The sequence below is a fragment of the Notolabrus celidotus genome, chromosome 1, assembly GCF_009762535.1.
Source record: "Notolabrus celidotus isolate fNotCel1 chromosome 1, fNotCel1.pri, whole genome shotgun sequence".
Taxonomy (NCBI): domain Eukaryota; kingdom Metazoa; phylum Chordata; class Actinopteri; order Labriformes; family Labridae; genus Notolabrus; species Notolabrus celidotus.
In genome coordinates, this window is record NC_048272.1 from 19,008,911 (window position 1) to 19,026,277 (window position 17,367).

Below are 17,367 nucleotides of genomic sequence, written 5' to 3' on the forward strand. Positions count from 1 at the left end.
ACTATAATCCCTCCCTCCACCATTAACACCAGTCGTCCTCCCGCCTGACAGACATCTAAATCTGGTTCCTGCTGTCCTAAATAGCGCTATTTAAGAGGGATCATACCGTCGGACAACCACTTCCTGGTTCTCTGTTTGTCCAGCCAGCTGTTGATAATGGTGAACCACAGGGAGCAGAATAACTCTGTTATACTAAACTGCACAAATCACAAGACCATGTGCACCCCCCTCCCCCCCCCCCCCTTTATTTATAGCTCTCTATCTATGAGCTGTTTGTTAATATTGCAGTTTTAATCCCTGGGCTGTGATGTCTGATGTCAGCGTGGGAGGAGAAATAAACACAGACTCACATGTTGTACAGGACACACCAGCCACAGTGGGGGTCACCGGAGCTCAGACACTCAGCACATGTCCCGTACTGCCCGCAAGCCTCCACAGGGACCTGAGACACCTGAAGAAGAGGAAAGACATAAAGGGTTAAAAAGTTAGCCAGAGGAGAGAGGTTTCAAATAAGAGATAAAAACAGCACTGTCACTTCTTTGCACGTCATGTTTTCCAGTGGTAGCCATCTTGGTTTGTGATAAGATTAAGAAGAGTGTGAACTTTGACTGTGAATAAATAGCGATCATGGACTCTGTTTCAAATAGACTGTGTGAAAAGAGGGACGACTTGGCAGCTCCCCAAAAGTAAAGCCAAAACATTAAATATAAAAACTCTAGTGATGGGCTGCAGTATAGGCCACCGGTTGACCAGTTGATTCCTACTGCCTTGAACTTGGTTCCAAAAACGTCAGTGTCAGCACTCTTTTGCAGGTGTTTTGGCTTCACTTTTATACAACCACAAGAGGTGGAAACTCAACTCAACTTTATGTATATAGCACCTGTCACATTCAACCATGTAGCCCAAAGTGCCTCACAAAGAACAGAGAGACCGAAGACTGGGGGCGCTGTTGGCCTAGCGGTCTAAGTGCACACCCCGTATACAGAGGCCCTCATCGCCGAGGTTGCAGGTTCGGTTCCAGCCTTGACCATTTGCTCCATGTCCTCCCCTCTGTTTGCTCCCCACATTTAATTTCTCTCTTCAGCTGCCCTGTCCATTAAAGGCAACAAAAAGCCCCCAAAATATAACTTAATAATAATAATAATAATAATAATAATAATAATAATAATAATAATAATAATAATAATAATAATAAAATCATTACAATAAAAAAAAGGTAAATAACTGAACATTTAAATAAAATAAAATGTTAAAACAATGGTAACAACAATAATATTGGTAATAATGCAGTCCAGAGGGGTATACTACGAAGCCGGATTTGCGGTTATCGAGGTAACTTCAGGGCTAACTCTGGATTTTCTCTACTACGAAGGTGGTTCACTCCTTACCAGGGTAGATAACCATGGTTACTCATGCTGAGCATAACCTGCTCCGGAGCAGGTTATGCTCAGGATCAGAGATCAGTTTGTAGAAAACTCCGCCCACTGACCAATCAGCTTGCTCGATCAGGAAGCTCTGTGAGCTGATCGCGAGGGGAGGGGGGGGAGCTGAGGTCAAGCCCGCAGTGGAGAGGAGACGGGCGGGATTCTTTGTCTACCTGTATGATTTTATATATAAATACTGATGACAGTTATTGATTATCTTTCCTGACAGCATATATAAACAGAGTCTGAAGTCAGATTATTCAGATGAAATTATTTTACTGCATTAAATGTAAACTGCGCGTGCTTATCACTTTGAATCATGTTCTCATTTGTATTAGTCCTTTAACCACAGCGCTCAGTTTGATACCGTCAGGACTGCAGCTGAAATATTACGTCTAAAAGTGTCACAAGAGACAAGATTAAATCAGAGAGAGATCACTGTCAGGGAACGGAGTTATTATAGTCAGATATATCTAATCATGAATAAACAGAGTTATTATAGTCAGATATATCTGTACTAATAATGAGAAATAAGACGTGATTTACGCATTCAAACAGTTTTTGTCTGATCTCTCAGTTCTTCCTTCATGTTTCAAACACAGCTGTGTCGAAGTTAATCTGGATTATGTGTTTCACTTCTTCATATTTTTCTAATATCAGTGCAGCATTTAAAATTCATTGCTGACGGCAGACTGTCTGTGTCTGTGATTGGTCACATGTTGCCTTCTCTGCCCCGTTCATGTGAACACGCTCAGGGTAATTCTGGATTGACTCAACAGGTTGATAACCAGCTTCGTGTGACAGTTTAGCGCAATCTCCTTTGTTGGGTTCAGTGAAGCCGGATCAGGATAAGACATCTAGGATATGCTGAACTCGCTTTGTACCCCTCAGGTGGAGACTCACTGGTCTCAATCAGTGACTCTGTGTTAAATGAATGACGCACCTGCATCTCCTCCATTGTAAGAAGTGAAGCGAAAACACCACCTTGATGGGAGCTAACATGTTATGCTAGTTGAGCAGCACTGATCTGGCAAGTGAAGTTGCGGGACTGATGTCACATATATTTCCTAGTTTTAGGGCCAACGCTTAATTAGATAAACAGAATTATTGCTAAAGAAAGACTCAGAGGGCCATCTTTAAACTGTTACATATACAACAATGTCCTGTAAATAAAGATCCAGTATATCTTTAATTCACAAGACAAAGTAGAGGAGCACTTTCATACAGTGTATACAATTGACCTTACTTATAAGAACTTTGTCTCACCTGCAGATTATTTAAAATGATAGTACTTTCAGAGGGCGTCTGATTGTTTGAACTCCTTTTATGTAAATGTCCTTTTATTTATTCAACTTTCTGCCACAAAGGGTGAAAGGAGTTACAAATGGCTGCATTTGGAATGAAAATAAGGTCAACAAAGGCATGCTATCAAAACACTGAACAATGAAATAATAAGCAGTTGCTGATAGGAGGGAGAGAGAGAGAGCATTTCATCATTTTGTCTAGTTTGCAATATTTGAAAGCCTCATCACATCTCACTCTGTGTAAATCCCAGAGGAAAACAAGCGTGTCTTTGCTTCTTCTTACTGCTGACACACATTTGTAACATGCAGCATGGTGGTTCTGCCCACACGAGAAATGTTCTGATTTTTTTGCCTCTCAGATGTCAGACAGCACGTGAAATTACAAGTATTTGAGGAACATGTTTTGCAGGAAAAATCGTGTTTAACTTTTCTTTATAACGTTGGAGAAAAGTCTTTCTTGCAGCATTTATGGACTCTTGCGATAGTAATTACACACTGCAGGGTTTTTTCAACACACACACACGGACAAGAAGACAGACAACCACACACTCTCCGTCTGCTGCCACTTCCATCATGAATGCCTGGCAAAGCATAAGCTCTTCATTAACCGCTGTGAGAGGCGCTGCTGTCGCCTGGCCAGCATCACCCCTGCATATAAACCAGGCTGGAGCTGCAGCCTGAGCCCACTTATTTCATACTTTGTTATTATTCCAGCTCTGGACGTGTGATGCAAGCAATTTCCTGATGTAAGCAATCACAAATGAAGAGTGGATTATAGATTAGAGTGTCTCCGCTGCTCTTGATAGCATAAGTGGGTGCTCTCTCAGGTCTGTGTTGGCAAAATGGATTATCTGCTGCTCCCTATGAAATAACTTCGCTCTCTTTTTTGCAGCCGTCCAGAAGCAATTTGATGCTTTCCATTAACAAAATGCTTCTCTAGGCACAGGAGGGGCTGAAGGTCCACAACTGATGTGGCGGGAATAATCCTTGAATTGTTGTGGACTGGAGCTGGTCAGAACTAACAAAGTTGGTCTGTGACCTTTGCATGAGGAAGAATCAAATGTGCGGCTCTGTCTGGACATCAGGGATAATTTGTTTAGTGGGTCTGACCTGAGCAGAGAGAAGCGTGGTGAGGAATCCAAATGAGATTAAAAGATGTGTCAGAAAGATTTAATGCTCCAGCATGTGAATATACTTTAGTCTACTTATTGAATCTCACAGTGATCTCATTGTCATAAGGTTTTGTTTTGGCATTTTAAGTTCATTGGATTCTTGGATGAAAGTAGGAAATGTAGAGTAAAGGTCGTTGCAGTGTTATAATTTGTGTCAAAACCACAGCCCGTATGAAACATGGATGTAGTCTTAGTGACATCACCCATTACTTACTAAAAAGACATCATGAAGCCTGAAGATGAGGGTTGCCATTATGGAAATGTTTACCCCAAACAATATCAGACTAACCGCAAAGCCGGCAAAGAGGTGGAGTTGAAGCTATAGCCTCGCCTCCTGGCGAACAGCTACAGTTAGCCACGCCCCTATGCAAACTTTTACCTTCAAAATAATCAAAATGGATGAGTTATAAAACATTCGCCCCGTACAGTAAGAAGAAACACGTTTAGAATAAAAACATTATGTCAACTTGGCCACATTTGTTCATGTTCGGTGCAGACTGTGAAGTCCACCCTGCTGCTGCTGCTGCTGCTGCTGCTGCTGGGAATTGTACTAATATTTTGGAGACACCAACAATTACCCTCTCACTAGCTCTCCTACTTCAACATCATAGACTGTATAATGAATGAAAGTAGTATCCCTGGTGTCAACCATCTGTTACTGAAGCGCAGTTTTGAAGCCAATCGTCAGCGTTTGCCATATTGGAAATGCTGAACACAACCTTCGTCAGAGCTAGTGTGAGGTAAAGAGGCAGACTTTTAGTCTTTTCGCTAACAGCTACAGGGTGCCCAACTGTCAATCAAGTCATCCATGCCCTTAATCAGGCAAAACTTGAGTTATAAAAAAATGCAACCCCCGTACAGTGTGTGCTGAGAGAGAAATGAGCTATTCACATCTAAACAGTTTTTTGAACCAGGCTGTAAACATTTCTGCTGTAAAGATCGTCTCTTTTAAATGGGTGTGTGGGTGGTTTCCGGTGTTTCTGCAGCCAGCCTCAAGTGGTCTCTCGATGAACTGCAGGTTTTTTTTAGTAAATCCACATGGGCTTCATATTTTAAGACCAGAGGTTGCTGCTTGTTCAATATCTACTGCACTGCTCAGAGGATGAAATGGGCCCATGCTGCTGCAAATTGAACTACTATGGCGTCATTTATCAGCCCACATTCTTGTTTGAGCACAGTTGGATTCACATCTCCCGAAGACCATACTGGGGTTCACATGAATTGTGTCCAAGACCACCTCTACAAGCAGACTCAAGTCCAGTAGGCTTGTTTTTCCACTGATTAGAGGAACTAGACTTTGTTGTCAAGTGTGCTCAGATTCTGGCCTCAGTTCCAAATGTGGAGCCATAATTTTCCAGTGTTCAATCTTATCCTTGTTTTGATCCTATTAAAGAAACCTCATTGGCCACACACCTGTAAACTTAATCATGACAATACCTCGGTTTCTGATAATCTGTGTGCCGTTTTTTTTTCACTTCTCACCATTTGTCAGTCACTTTTTTTCTGGGTAAGGAGTTTAGATGCAACCGTTTCTTGGTTTCCAAATTTAGAACTCCTGGTTGCATGCCCAGGTTCCTCGTAGCCAGAAGAAGGGCCTGCCAGAAATCTTAAACCAGCACATCATGTTTACACGTGCAGCCTAAATAACAGCTAGTCAAGGGAAGCTAGCAATCAGGCTGTTTTGTATTCAACTGTAGTGCAGGTAGACTTGTCATTGTTTCCTGCCAGATAACAGTCGTCATATAATATTATGATTAATATTATAACGTAATGACACCTAAAAACTGATCTGGACTCTTAAGTACTTGGAGGATATTATTTTCATTGCGTTTTCATTTTGTAAAGTTTGGGCTTCATTTCACAGTTTAATGCAAATCCTGTGTTCATCTCAATCATCTTTCTACAATCATAGATGACTGCATTAAGCTTTCATCTTCAGTTTATGTTCAATGTACTGTACCTCCTCATGAATCATTCATGGCCAGATGTTCTCGTTCTAATCAAGCTTTTGTTTGTCTTTTCTTATCCAGGATAATTTCTTCAGGAGAATCTGATCATTAAAAGCAACACAGAAAACCAAGAAAACCCAGAGAGGCCAGATCTCATTCTGTCTGCCTGTGGCTGCTTCTCTGCATTGTATCACAGCAGAGCTGTATGATCACGTCCACCTCTCCAGCTTTGGGAATTACAAAGTCTATCTTTTTCATAACATCTGGTATGCCCTTACACTAATGCCCCAACTTATCGTCTCACCAGTTTTCTATCACTTTAACTCTTTCATCTGGATTTAATGGAACTCTGCGAGCGCTGTCATGGACATAAAGGCTTTCAGACCTCAGCACTACATGTCCTCCCCAACCATCGCTGTGACCCAAACTATCGTGTGACCGCTGGGGTTATCAAGTTGGATTCAGTATTTTGGGCTTTTTGGGCTTAGAGGAAATTAAATGAAATGCAAAGAAAGAAAGAAAGAATGGTAAGGATTTATTCTGTTATATCGGCTGTTGATTGTTTCTTTTCACTACAAGGCCAGATTTTATAAAACCACCTCAGACAAACTGATCAGAAGTTCCATAAAATGAGAAAAAAAATCAGTATTTAAAGCAACACTAAAGACAGTCAGTGCTGCCGATAATAAATGACAAGGTTGGTGGAACATAAACATTTTAGCGTATAATGAGATTTCTGTCCAATTCAAATCTTCATCTTGTTGGCTTTTGAAATTTTTTGAGTTTCTACAGAGCTCAACACACAAATATACAACATCTAAAAATTAATGAAAGCACTTTAGAAATGCAATCATCACTGTACATTATCCATCAAGCTGTATTCACACACACACACACACAAACACGAAACTCCTCAAAATTTGCCCAAACTTCCGGGCAAGCTTCATGTGTGAACGCAAACAGCCTAATCCCTCCCCCCCCACCCTAACTTTACCCATCACTTTTCCTGCCAGCTCTTTCACAAATTTCCAGTAGTGTCAGGTTGAGCTTATCTAAGATTGAGTGGGAAACAGTGAGGAAAGTTCACTGGCAGGCTTGGGCAATGACATTTATATCCAGCAGAAAGGGCAGAATGTCAAAACATCTGGAATCGTCTCTCCCAAACATCAGCATCTTTGGCTCTCTTCACTCATTTAAAAATCAACTCAAAAGCTACCTCTTCAAAAAAGCCTACAAAATATAACCTTTACTCCCTCCCCACCTCCACCTTATTTTCAAGTTTTATTTATTTTATTTTGTTTTTTTGCACTTTATGTAAAGCGCCTTTGAGTACTTAAAAGAAAATCAAACAACAAATCAACTATTATTATATATGACGTTGTCTTATTTTTGTTGAGGCTGTACAGAAGCGACTCATTTCCTGGTCGTCTGAAAGGAAATTAAATGTCCAACTAACCATCTGAGTGCAATTTAATGAACACTAAACAAGGGATCACAACATCTGCAGGTAAACAATATCAGATTGGTTTGCAGAGTGTGTGGCTAGCACCACCAGCATTCTGTCATCTTTGCAGGTTAACATCCACATGCTGGTTACGCATTGTTTTAGTTGCCAGTTTAACCTGACACAACCTTATCTCTATAAATGCTGCTTGGCTATGCTACGAGATGCCATCTGTGCTTGTTTACATCCAGGTAGTACAGTATTATAGCATAACCAGAGCTACAGGCCTGACTAGTGTCGTGTGGCTGCACTACTGCCTAGATTCAATATTTTATCTGCACTGTAGGATTGTTTAGTCGACGAAACACGCAGAGTTTTGGCTTCACATTCCTGCAACAGGAGGAAGTGTAGATGCATCATTCATCTTTATATGCAGTCAATGGCTGCAACAGGCAACCAATTAGGACACATCTCTCACCAACACAGGCCAATTAAGACCTGAAGAACATCTGTCAGGGTGGAGAGTTCATTAAAAACTAGTCATCATCAGGCACGGAACTTGAGATATATAATTAAAAGTGTGTACTAGTGGCTGTAATGTTTATTGTCTGTCACTCCAGGCAGCAGTTATACACGCTTGAGTGAACCTGTAAGGAGGACTGCTGCTGTACAGTAAACTCACAGACAGACAGACGGAGGCAGAGGGACACAAAGAAGTGAATGTGTGGGATTTCAAACGGTGATTTTACATTTTTCAGAGTGGCACTTTGAGAGATTGCCCTGGAAAAAACCCTGCAGCAGTTCCCCCCTCCCACCAGCATCACCTTCACTATGTTTAAAGCCTCAGCCATCATCTCACAGACAGACGGGTGGCATTCAGTGAGGTTATTGTGCGTTTGGTGTAAGGATACTGAGAATTTCAATTCTTAGAAATGATCAAACTAAAGGCACACTGTGAGAAAAAGATTAACTGCTGCGAAGAATATTTTCTTTTTTCATATCCATAATGGTTCCTGAATGATGTTTTGGTGCGAACACAGACACACACTCGCAAACACATACGTATCCACACGCACACTGATTCCCTCTCTTCTCTCCTCACTCTTCATCATCATGCCTATCCCTGCGTGTTTCACTCGGCAGGAGACAGAGAGGCTCATTGTTATTCCACGAGGGTCGGCTGATCTCAGCCAAATCTGTCTGTGCCTCGCTCCTCATTCCACATCATTCCTGCATTGTTTGGCTCCCAGGAATCACAAAATCCTTCATCTCAGGGATCTACTGGAAATGTGGAAATCTGTGAGTGAAGCCTTCTCCCTTGGGGTGCCTTACGCGTGAAAGTCTGAAGGGAAAAGCTGAGCAAAGATGGAGAGGGAGACAGAAAGAGGAAGGCTTTACTCTGCTCCGAAACTCCTAAGAGCTACAAAGCCAAAGCTGATCTAATATTGAGAGAAAATGCCTGGTCGAGCCGGGTTTTTGGGGTTTGTGCTGGGTTATTCTGTGTCACTGGAGATGGACTGAACAGACTAGCTGGCTATCTCCTTGAAGGAAGCATGTGTCTCTCCTTGAACGACCGGAGCTCATCAATAAGTGATGTCCTGTCTCTTCCAGTCTATCACACAGAGGGAAGAGCTGCCTTGATTTGTTTCAGAAGACAGTACCCAACACAATACTGTCTCTACACTCTCTCTCTTCTCAGATAACATACATTGCTTTCTTTGACTTGATACTTTTATAGGTTTTTCAGTCTGTTTTCTTGATCTCACAGAAAAGACTTTCAGAGACACTCTTTAAGGGAGGGTTCGATTTCTGAAGTGTGGGGGTAGAAAGGAAAAAGATGGATGTACCCACTGATAGCAACATAAATCGCTCTTAATCTGACCCCAATGTCTGTTCTGTCTGAAGGTCTGATTCAAAATGCACATTGCACCTATTACAGTGGCTCCAATTCATCTCCATACATCTGGGACAAGTGCAAATTTTTCAACAAATGTATTCAAAATTATGAATACATGCACACAGCACCAGAACTCAAGTGTTCTGTTTACTCTGTTGACCAGTCAGAAATGTATTATCCCTTATGCATGTGCTATGAGAATCAGCTTGCAGGCTGCAGAAACACCGGAAACCACATAGCCACCAATTCAAAAAAGACAACCTTTGCAGCATTAATAAACATGTTTACAGCCTGGTTCAAAAATTGGCTTGGGTCTACTAGCTCATTTCTGGATCGGCACACACTGTATGGGGGGTGAATTTTTTTCTAACGCAATGGTTCAGAAGATATTAAGATTACGATTTTTTGCCCAAATAAGGACATGACTGACTTGACTGACAGGCAAGGAACACTAGCTGTTGGCTAGGAGGCTCAAACTCCGCCTCTTTACCTCACACTAAGGTTGGTTGAGTGCAGCATTACCAATATTGCTCTTGTGGACGATTGGCTTCAAAACAGCGCTCAGGGATAGATGGTTGACGTCAAGGATGCTATGTCCATATTTATACAGTCTATGGTTTAAACCCAAAGCTGCGCCAAGCAAAGGAGAAGGAGCATTGGTGATCAATTGATACAGTGATTAAGGAAAGAGAGAGAGCACGAGTCAAGAAGTCAGAGTGGTGAGAAAGACAATTAAGACGTTATTTACTAAATGTTTCGCAGCAGCCCTGGAAGACCACTAAGGTTTAAACACCTCCACACAAATGTGCAGGAAGGTGCAAGACGTCTCCCTGCCTGCTGTGTGTGTCTCTGCTCTGCCCTCTGTCACACTTTCTATATTACTGTTTTCATTCAAAGGTCGGCAAATACTGATATTTTTAGCGTGTCATAAAGATTTAAGTTTGTACATGATGTATGTTTAAGTCTGTTGGAGAAGAGGAGAGAGACAGCAATATCACCTGGTGCCTTTTTGTTTATCAGTCCTGACCTGTGGACTTTTAGAGCTAAAAAACACATAAAGCAAACGCCCACGAATGTCAGAAATAAAGACAATTTGAAAATACACTGACCACAGTCTCTAAGATTCACAGTCCTACAGGATTATAACACAGAGGGAAATCTTTGGTTTGAAGTCTAAAGATCTATTTTATTTTACTTTCATTATTATAAGCAGTTTGTCAGTGTTAGAATGTCTCTCGTGATTTTTCTGTACCAGGCTAAATCAGAAGTAAGAAAGGTAACCAGTTTAGGGTGCCCAGGAGTTATTTTTCTGTTGCTGTGGTATCACAAGATATATCAATATCATTTGGTTGGGCTGGTGTTGTGTCAAAGTTTAAAATTCTGTTACGTAACAATCGACAGTCTATTAATTAGCACCTCATATCCCTAATTAAAGATATCGAAACTATCTCTTTAAATAACTGAACTACTGCTGTCATCCCATTGCCCTCTCTGTCCTGTGACTCGGCTCGATACATTCCAGCAGTCAGTGGGCAACCCAGAGTGGTTATAGGTTTTTTTTTTTTGTATTTGGCCGCACTGACACCTAATCCCATTTCACAGTACCATGCAGCCGTGCCAAAATAATCACTTGATGGGAGTTGAAAGTGATTACCACTGCTCACTCTTATCTCCATGAGTGCAGAAAATATCGTCCAACAACAACAACTGCTCCGCCTTTGTGATGCCGGGCCCAAGTGGGAGCAGACAAGGGGGATATACAGCCACGCAGGATAAAAAAAACAGCTATTGCTTTTCTATGGGATGTGTGTGTGTGTCACATACAAAGATGCATGCTCTGTAAGTCGATTCGCATGGATAAGTAATTAGAAACAGTGTCCATCCCCTTACACAGCCTGCATATTTAACAATCCTACTGTAGACATACTGCTCTTGAATGGTTGGTACGGCCACAGTGAATTGAGAGGATAAGTCATAAGTCATTTGGCTGGTTTCCAAATAAAATAGCATTAAATTTATCATTTACCATGATTAATGCGCTTGGTTTGAACTGTTTAAAGCTAATTCCCAAACAGTACCAATAATAAGGGCCAACTGTAACGCTCATATCAGCGCAGAACAAAGGAAGACGTTTCTTTATGCACTACCCTGATAAACTGAATCTATTAAATCCTCAAAAACAAGAATAACTTATGTGTTTGTTCCCAAGTTCTACAGTTGTTACACATGGTGATTCTAATAGTGGTGTTTTCACTTATCCTGCCCAAAAGAAATATTAAGAAACAGAACATACACACCAATCGTAAACTATAGTCTGCAATTAAAATTCTTACTACTTACTACTAACAATAATTAAAGATGGCAAAGAAGAACAGTCTGCTGCTTATCTTCAGTTTAGTTAGTAAAAGTTATGAATAAAGAAGAAAACAAAAACAAAAACAGTTGAAAGTTTAATCCAGGGTATAATCCAAGGAGTTTTGATGGACACAAGATATATGAATATTCCGTTAGTCGAACTGTTTCTAGCATAGATTAGCTTGGTACTAAACTTGTGGATTAGGATTCCTGTAGTTTGCTTCAATTGGCCACATAACAATTACTGCAATGTAATCACATCAATACAATTACTGCACTATAGCTCATAGCCATAACCTACCACTGATCTTTTGAATGTCACTTTTATTTTTGTATTATTTTCTAACTGCCAACACTTACATAATTTATTATTTATTTATTTATTTATATTTCTTTGTTTATTTATGTATGTTAGCTAATCATATTCTATTTATCCACACAATTGTATTTTTATTTAAGCCTAATTTTCTTATTAATTCATTAGAGACCTAATTTGTTTTTATATATATTGATGCTCCTTTGGTCTTACTCTTATTTGGTACGACAATGTTAAAGCAACCTGGCACCAGAACATCGGGATAAATAATATTTGGTCCTGTTTCAATTTGTCTCAGCTTGTCTAGCCGTGACACTAACACAACGTGATATGTTGGTATCTGAGGGGCACTAGGAATCAACCAACTCTTTGTTCTGAGATTTTAGAGGAGAAAAAGTGTTTCAGAGCTCATCTACAAATATTTATTACCTACTACATGCCCGTGACGTCCACCGTCAGAGAGGCTTGAACCTGTTGACTTTAGGTTGAAGGACTGTCTCGCTGTTCTCTCTACATGACCCCACAGTTCAGAGTTTCTCCTGGCAACAGCATTGAAAGGAGGATGTTTCCTTACCTGGTTGTCAGCCATGACATAAAGATAGTTCCTGTCCAGAGAGAAGGCCATGTCCCGGAGGATGGGGCTGCTATCCTTCATCACGGTCACTGTCTCGTACAGCACCCCTCCCTCCATAGGACTGTCCACTCTGATCTGTAGAGACACAAATACAGAGAGAAGGAGACAGTGAATACCTGCAGGACACGGCGGCTGAATGGTTACTGTACAACTGTGGAGCGACATCTGTTGTTGTAGATCAACATCTCTCCAAAACACTGGTATCTGGAGAAACTATTCACATGATATAACCTACAGAAAAAAATATCAGATTTAGTAGTCAACTATCAGTTTTCCAAGTATAAAAGTCTGCATTTTCTTCTTCCACGGAACAGAAATTTTCACAGCAGTTTTCAATTTATGCAACACTGTTTACCAGCAGCAAAGAAGAACATAGTGCTGCTGGCTGTGCAACATTATATGTCAAAATGTCAGAAGTCAGTGTTTTTCTTTCCCAAATTTCAAGGCTGTATTTGTTTTGAAATTCAGAGTTAAGATTAAATGAGTAGAAAGAAAAACAAAAAGTAGATTTATGTTATAAATAAGAGTTGGGACTTCTGGATACGGCGACGCATCGTGCAACAGCATAATTTAGGTGCTCCCAGAAAGATCCACCAATTTCCCCACTCTAGAGGAGTTATCTGACTATTTTTGAAACATCTTATTGGGAAACTTGAACCTAGGAAGACTAAGAATGGAACAAATATAAACGAGGAGGAAAAAACCGGACATGGCAACAAGAGGAACTGACAGAGTTGCCAACACAAGCAAAGGTAATGACCACGCTGATATGAGCGCCCTGCAAGCTAGCATAAATGCTATACACACCGAAATAAAAGCAGGACATGTTAACATGAAGAAAGAAATAAGAGCTACATCCATGCTCTTTGTTGTTGGAAGAATCCATTAGCCAAACTGTTGCATATGTAAGTTTAGCTTGGTTCTACGCCCTCAGCTTGTTTCTCAGTTCGGATTCCTTCAGTGTCCGTAGCTTGGCCATACAACGATGACTGCAATAATGTCAGATTTAGGTAACTTTATTTATACCCATTTGTAGATTTGTTTTATCACAAATATCACAACTATAGTGACATTACATTTGTACATTACACAGTTTTTGTTTTGCTTTTAATGGTGATCAAACATGAGCTTGTAGTTCTGCGATTTTGCAACACCCTAACATTCCTGGCAGAAATCATGAAAAGAAACATGAGTAAAAACACCTCTCTGTACTAGACAAAATGTCCTCTTGGAAAAGCTTTATAAATGTTGTTCCATGTGGACTAATGTACTTTTCTGAGGATGATTAATGTGCTGTAAATAAACTCTCATCCTGTGTTGGAAACATTAGCTCATTAACAGAAAAGCTGCCTGTGCAGGGTTGCTGGAAGTCAGTCGTATTTAGGGGTGATGAGAGAAGTCATGATTACGTCATACTTTCTGCTGCGCAAGTTCATATTTTATTAAGTGATTTGAATGTTGAGGATTATTCATACTTAGAATATCAACAGCATATCCTACATCAGCAAACAGCAAACTCCAGACTGCAAGTTCACACAGACGTGACGTGACCGGTTTATTGTTGATTAACAGAGCTGTGAGGATGCAGACATTTATACAGGTGATTAGTGGATGTGTGCACAGCGATGCACACTCACACACTTTGAAGCTGTTTATATGAGACAGCATCAATTTTTTTTTCAAACACTTCTCTGGTAAACTGAGCTACATTAGGACGGGTGATCAAAGATTTGTTTCTTGTCCCTCCTCTTTGGTTTATATTTGCATGCTTCATCACTCCCATTCATCTGTACAAGCACTCTCACCATCCTTCTATCAGAAGTTGGTCAAAGTTATTATAATAATACTCAACTAAAACTCAAAACTGAGAAACATCTAGTTATGCAGCTCTGTCTGACACGATGATCAGACATCTTCAGTTACTTTGATTATGACGGAAAATCTATGAAACACGTCAGTATCTGGGAAAGATGGGAGTTCCAACATGCTGCGAGTTGTATCACTCTGCAGGTAGTGTTAAAGGAAAATCAAAAACTGCTTCAGTACATGGACAAAAAAGTATCACACATATCAGCTTGCAACATTAATATATCCAATAAAATGGATAAACATACGTTTTTAATGTTTTTCCTGCTACAACCCCTCAGCACCCTCACTTCCCATGTCCATGTGCCTATCAGCAATGATACATTAAATTCTGTATTCTCTAAAAGTAAGAAGTAGTTGCAAATATTGCTATTTTACTGAAAGAAAACACATGGATTCAAACTTAAAGTACATATCAAGAGCCCTTTTACTATTTGCAGTAAGCATGTTCGCAGAGAAGTAAAAGAAAGAGATGCCTCTCCAGTTATTTCAAACTTCAATACTATTTAAGTTGTCTTCATTTTGTATTTTAAGAGCTAAGTTGCTGAAAAATTGTAATTATTCGATCAGTGTCCATCCAATAGATAGATCCAGGACATATTTAGCTTAGCTCAGCACAAGTCTTGAGTCCAAAGCAGCTCAACCTATAGCAGAAAAGTACGCCTTCCACATGTTCAGAGCAGTCATGTTTTAGCTCCATGTTTAGCTTTTTAGCCTAATTGGGCCAGCCAGAAACTTGTTTATGAGTAAGGTTTGTAACAGGAATAAGTAGTACTTGCAAAAAGCCTGTGACACTGAAAATATTCAAAAATAATTCAACTTAAGCAAAAGTGTCCCTAATCCAAAAAGGAACTTTAAACTTGTGTAGATTTTGGCGCCCCCTCTGGACAAAGATACACATTTCATCTCCATGCTGGTTTTGTCTCGTACATATCACACCCTGCTTTCTTCTCGCAGTTAAATATGTCACTCGTTGTGAGGTTTTGCTTTTGAAGACGTGATTCTTCAGCATGCAGTCTGACACCTTTAGCCCCTGGCAGTAGTTTCAGGCATTTCAATCACAATACAAAAGTATCAGTTGTGTTGTTGATAGTCCCTATTTGCTAGTGTAAGTCATAAGGGAGCATCATTTTTAACTTCTTACTGTTTCACAACCATAAAATACTCATCACAAAGGGCCTCAAATCTAAAGTTCATCATGTGGATTGGTCTAGTTTTAGCACACAGTCTGCCATTACTAAAAAATGAAAAGTCAACCTTCCAGCATTCCCTAAATTGTCATGCTACATCTCATATCCATAGACTGTAAATAAAAATGGACAGCGTTGCTCCGCTTCTTCCCGTTGTGCGGTTCTGAAGCCAAAAAATCCCGCTCCTGGGCACAGCCATTGTGCAGCCAGAGCCTGTGAAGCCACCGAGCTCTGCCCTACAGCGTAGCGTCACAAGACGCTGTGTATCCTTTGAAGTTTCCCTCTACGGCGGCTGTGAATCAAAGGAAACCCGGAAGTAAAACCCCATTTTGTAACTCTAATAACTAACGAAAAAGAAACTTTTCAGGAAAAAGAGGCCTTGGACACAAAACAGTCAAATACTAACTACATATCTTCCTGCTTGTTTTGCTTTGTGCTAAGCTAACATCTACATAAAGAAAGAGCACAGCCTGCAAAGACAATCAGCTGATCTTGTATAATCTTCCAAACCCAACACATCCAATAATTTCTCAAAATACTGAATTAATCCTTTGAAATAACTTCTTTAGAGTTACTTTTTTATTTAATTTGACCACTGAGTGGCTGTGTTGTGAGTCAGCTGTTATGGCTCCATATTAGTATTAGCTCTGCAGTGTGACAGAAAGCATACTCACTAAAAAGGAGAAGTTTGCTCTGTAGAGACTTACAAGCGGACGGAGAACAGAGAGATGTGGACTTTCTGCCGCTACTCCATTCAGAAGTCCAATTGAACACCAGTGCCACTCTGACGGAAACCCACCCCTGAGGTTAAGCTATGACGCAGTTGAGTTTAGAAACGTGTTCACTGAGCTCAGCCTTAATTTGACTTTGGAACGACTTTCAGGGAACAATCTTTTGGGGCTCATTAAATGCAGACATGGGAACAGATGCCCAGTGGTGAAGGGTTTTCGATTCTTCTCTCCCACCTCTGCCTACAACAAGATGTGTTGTTGATGTGAAGCAAACAAATAAGCAGGTCTGTCTTTGTAATAAGCGTCTTGCTGGAGCTGGAGCTGTGGAGAGGCAAGCTTTGTGAGGCATTGAGGCAGTTTGTAATGATTTAATGTGGGGAGTAAGCTAAAAAAAAAAAAAAAAAAAACTCTATTATTGCTGATATAATCTCTCTGTTTGCACTCACTACATAATGAAAATGTGTATACTTGTGATCTACTCACCACACAGAGGAATCTCTGTATCCATCTGTTTTTTATGGGAAAGCCATTGCCCAACCGTTTTTATTCTTCACTCTAAAAATCTAGGCAGAGCTTTCAAACTTTTCATTTCACAATAATACCTACTTTTGCACTCTAAAATCCATCTTGCACCACGGAATGATGTGAATCATTGCAGCAGAGAAATGAGGGGATTGCATCATATGGTGATGATAACCTGACACTTGTAATATAACTCAGAAATGTGAACGAGAGTCTGAATTAGGCATGATAACTAGAGGAAAGAAACTGCTCATTAGCTATGCAAACCAAGGTCGGAGCCGAATTTGAATCCCCAAGAGATTGGATCATTAAACATGTGATGCAATTACAGTAAATCTGAATTAATCTCTCAATCATAATATTAACTAAATTCAAAAATAATAACGAGGGAATTGGAGCAGAGAATTGCGGAATTGTTGCAAAACGTCTGCAGTGCGATTATGCCAGTCTTCCCTGCATGCATCCTGACGCGTGGACTTAAGCAACCTCACCACCCAAATCAAATTTGACTGCAGAAGATTTTGAGTATGTGCCAGGTCTAGCTCGCACACATGGTGGCAGAG

The 17,367-nt window shown here is 40.4% G+C and overlaps 1 long non-coding RNA gene and 1 pseudogene across 2 annotated transcripts in view; one reads left to right on the plus strand and one right to left on the minus strand.

Annotated features, from left to right (window-relative positions):
* LOC117810354 overlaps window positions 1-6,562 on the plus strand; it is a 160,550-nt gene extending 153,988 nt beyond the window's left edge. For both annotated transcript variants that reach the window (XR_004630756.1, XR_004630757.1), the window contains one exon: window positions 5,931-6,562. This is a non-coding gene — a long non-coding RNA (uncharacterized LOC117810354). The remainder of the gene's footprint in view (window positions 1-5,930) is intronic.
* Window positions 1-17,367, minus strand: part of LOC117810314 — a 117,948-nt pseudogene that overhangs the window by 67,898 nt on the left and 32,683 nt on the right.